This window comes from Phoenix dactylifera, chromosome 16, assembly GCF_009389715.1.
Source record: "Phoenix dactylifera cultivar Barhee BC4 chromosome 16, palm_55x_up_171113_PBpolish2nd_filt_p, whole genome shotgun sequence".
Taxonomy (NCBI): Eukaryota; Viridiplantae; Streptophyta; class Magnoliopsida; order Arecales; family Arecaceae; genus Phoenix; species Phoenix dactylifera.
The window spans coordinates 7,634,640-7,639,018 of record NC_052407.1 but is presented as its reverse complement, the minus strand read 5'-3'; the positions used below and the strand labels follow the sequence as shown (position 1 = coordinate 7,639,018).

The 4,379-nt window shown below is 39.3% G+C and overlaps 1 long non-coding RNA gene across 1 annotated transcript; it reads right to left on the bottom strand.

Moving 5' to 3' along the window:
- Nucleotides 1-925: 925 nt before the first annotated feature.
- LOC120104055 lies at nt 926-3,969 on the bottom strand. Its single transcript, XR_005506476.1, has 2 exons — nt 3,629-3,969; nt 926-3,347 (listed from the first exon to the last, which is right to left on the bottom strand). It is a non-coding gene; the product is annotated as an uncharacterized LOC120104055 (long non-coding RNA).
- Nucleotides 3,970-4,379: the final 410 nt, after the last annotated feature.

Here is a 4,379-nt window from a genome sequence, read left to right as displayed (position 1 = left end):
TTAATATGTTAAATTAACTATGAATTTATAGTTAATGATTTTCTGTATATTAAGGATTATGAGTTTAGTATTTATGTTCGAATTTAGATGCTCTGAAGAAGTAGTGGTTACATTTAATGGATAATGAAATTGAACTTGTATTTATTATATTTTGTTTAAAATGAATTTGGAAGTTAAATAAAATGTTTGGCTTTATGTTATCATGGGTTGTATCCTTAGTAGCATGGCCCTTTAATGTCCCGGATTTGGGGCGTCTGGAGAGAAAGACAGAGAGAATTTGTGAGGTCATAAGGTCTCTTTTCCTCTTTTCAGGTGTGACGATGAACTTGGGAAAAGAGCTCATAATCTATCACAAGATACAAACTAGCTATATATACTTGGCTTAAATTAGCGCTAGTCTACCCTTGAACAATTTCTGCTCGCGGATCACATAGAACCATGCAAAAATATGACGAGCCTCTTCATCTGTCACCGAATTGTATTAACCTTTGCTTGATTTAATTGGACTGTGCTGACAAACTATTCGCATCTAGCTGCCAGATTTGATCCATAAATTGTGTTTAATTTATGTTTAGTTGTAAAAGAATGAGCAGATGAGATAAGTTGCAAGGATAATACTGGCAGATACTAGACTCATAGAGAAATTTTCATATAGTGAACTAGAGCTTGCCCTGATGGTCGCATTCTTATATTTAACAAGATTCGACTATTAAGTGGTGCATTCCCATAAATCTGGATCTAGATAATTATAAAATGCTATCGGAAAAAAAAACACATGTAAAAAAAATGATAAGCAAACTCTCCATGCATGTTAATTGAACGATAATTGGCAATGATCGCAAAAGCTAACTCCAAGATGGTGAGGAAAAACTGCTCCCAACCTAGCACAACAAGTTGAGAACAATCCCCCCAGGCCACACAAAAGAACTAGGAAAATTTTTCTTGATTCATGTACAATCCTCACAATATAATCCATCATTAGCATGTAAGCAATTTGTTGATTAATCTTTTTTTTTTTTTGCTACATTAGGCGATTCATACATCTCTAATACGAATACATTCAAAAAAGTCAGAAAACAAGAAGTCTCGAAAGATCCTTAGCAACTGCGCCTCATCGGTTCAGAGAACTCCACTGGAGCGATCCACCACAAAGGAAGCCATCCAATCCGCTACACTGTTCACTTTCCTATAGATGTGTTTTGCCCAAAAGAAAACACATCCTCTCGCTAAACTCCAGATGTCCCGAAGCAGGAGATAGATCCGTACCTCTCTCGCATGCCGCTAAATCCAGCTACTGTGGCCGAGTCATCTTCCAACAAAGTGGTACTGGTTCTCAATATACGCCGAGTATGGTCAAGGCCAACTCAAGCTATCCTCAACTCTGCTTTATAGACTGAGATGTTAAAATTGAACTTCCTCTAGCTGCCGCTATTTTAGAATCTGCACCTCAAATGCATCATTAGAGCATCAGGAGAAGGGTAGGGTGGGAGTAACGCAGGTGGGAGCATGCAGCCGTGCAAAAGAGTCACGAGCTCAGTATACTCTTCAGTCTTCACACCGCCATGGAGACGCATATGAGAGACTTGTGGCTGTGGAAGACACCATCCTATCAAACCTTGGAAAAATAGAAAGCTGACACCCTTCCCCGGAGATAGAATTCTTTACGTCTCGGTTCGGGAGCAAAACAACAAAATGCAGCTTGCCAGGCTCAAATGGGAGCCTGCTCATTTAGTGGGTCCCCGTAGACATGTTCTCTTTCTGATAGCCACACAATTTTTCAGAAAAAACACACACACACACACAAACACCCTATTAAGTAGTAAGGGAGACCATGCCACAGTGCCAGGAGGAACTAGTGTTGAATGAGAAGAAGAAGATCTAGTGGTAGATAGAGATATGGTAATGTGCCACTGAATTTTTCGGTGACAACTATGGTTTCAGAATTCCTGACTCCATTTTGTAGACTAGTTGCAAAGAGGCACATGGTGGTCCAAACAAAATGAGAACAGTGGTATCAAGTTGTGATTTGGAGTTTTTAGGGAGTGATCACAGAGTTAGAATGTTAGAATGTACAATGAGATGGTGGCTCAAGGATAGCGTTCTCCATCATAAAAAAAAAAAAGAATAGCATGTGTTTTATATTAGGAATATCATGTCACAGCAATCAATGTTTTGTATACTCTACAATGCAGGCTAGAAAAGGCTAAACAAAAATCTTAGTAAAATTCACTGTTTATATAAAACCAATCACCCAATGTATTAGATGTGAAGCTAAGTTGCACAACCAATAGAAATCTTCCATATATCCTAGTTTGTATGAATTTCTTACTCACTTCTTTTTCGATATGTTTCCAAATCAATTCCCAAAATCCTGGATATATCCCATTGTTTTATTTTGTATATGTTATATTTTTCCCATGATTATCGAATTTTTTTTGGTTATTGTTTCCATTTTTTCATTCTGTCTTGTCCCAAGCTTTAAGAGATTCCAGTTGTTGTACAAAGATCACATCGATGTCATGAATAAATCACTACAATTTCCGCTCTGATAATTTTCATAAAAGATATCAAAACCATCTTTGAATGGTTCCATCTGTCGAGGAAATTAAGAATGGAGGAGAGGGATTTCCACCTTATTTTCTTTGTGAAAAGAAAAAAAAAACCATGTAAGAATACTTGTCTGATCTATGAACCAAGAGGTAAGCATTCTCAATAAACCTAGTTAATTATTTTTTGAGAAGTGATGAACCATCAACCTTCAGTCACCGAGAAGTTGAACGAAACACAAAAACCTGTCGATGAATGAGTCATGGTCATGAAAGAAATCGAGAAGGAGAAAGATTTCCTCCTGATTTTCTTTATAATTAACAAAAACGAATGCTTCCGTGATCTATAAACTGAGAAACAAAAGGAAGCTAAAATCTATGATATCATTTTCCATAAAACATCATTATTGGTGCATCATTAGCCACATGGCAAGCACATATCAAGAAACTTAGACCCTTTTTTCATTTATTTGGTTGAAATCGACCTTCGCTAGCTCATAGAGATGTTGTATGGGATGCATGTAAAAACCAACATACCAAAAGAATATTAGGCAATGATGTATTGCACCAATCAAGCCTCCCATCTCTACATCGATATCTTAATGTATGGGTCACTGTACTCAAAATTCATATACCATCAAGTGAAAGTAAATGATAATATCATTTTCCTTCAGCTAAAATCACAAGCATGGACACATAGATCCTCTACAGAATAGAAGAACAAGAAGGGAAAGATTCTTGTAGCCAAAACCTTTTCTTCTTCTGCTTTGATAAGCTGTGGAAGCCATATCACTTCTAAAGCTGCAAAACACCATACAAAGATTGGTTATCCTCAAAAAAGAACAAAAAAGCATCATAAAAAGATCCACCATATCCAGTTCAACCGATCTTTAAGCATTCTAAGAAACACATAAGATGTAAAACAAGAAACTTAGAGAGAGAGAAGAGAGAGAGAGAGAGAGAGAGAGGAGAAAGAGCGAGAGTATGCTTGGCTCCTCGCACGCCACCCGCCGTAGCTAATCTATTGGTAGATTAGTTTCCAAGCCAGTGGCATACAGGGAGCCAGGCACAACTCATCTCACCTCTTCCACCTTCCCATTTTTCTCAGCCAACCCAACCCCACTTCTTCCTAAACCCTACAACACCTTGTCACCCACACACACACACACACACACAAAGACACGGAGAGAGAGAGAGAGGGGTGGGGAGGGAGGACAAGGATTGAGGTGGTGATGGAGAACTTATAGGCGTGAGGAGAGGAATTTCATTTCAAACCCCACCTCATACCCTCTGAAAAGATATTCCCAAGGACACGTTAAAGAGAGACACCCCGGGCGCTTTAAACTCACCGCCCACCACCCGACCCCGAGTATCAAGAAAACAACTGCCCTCCAAACCAAGTAGAGTGGAGCTCTTGCTAGCTTTAGGCTGGCTCGGTGGGTTTCCCTTTAAAGGGGAAGAATAAAAGAGATATATTTTGGCTTTGGAGGAGGAGGAAAAGTGAGAGCTTTCCTCCCTCTCTCTCTCTCTCTCCCCCTCTCTCCAAAGGAAATTGGAATTCTTTCTCGCTTTTGTTTCTTTCTCTCTGTGTCTTTTGGACTGGGTTTTGTCCGGAGTGCTTGGATTTAACTGGGATTCTCTGTGCCGACCTTACCCGCGAATCACAGTACATAAGGGCCATATTCTACTCTCTTTTCACCTTTTAATTGTTTATCCGTAGCTTTTTCCCATGTGAGGACTACACATGCCGAGTTTTCTATGTATTCTGGCCATCCTCACCATCTGGCCTCTCGACTGCGCATGGCTGCTCCAAGGCTACATGGATTGATTGCT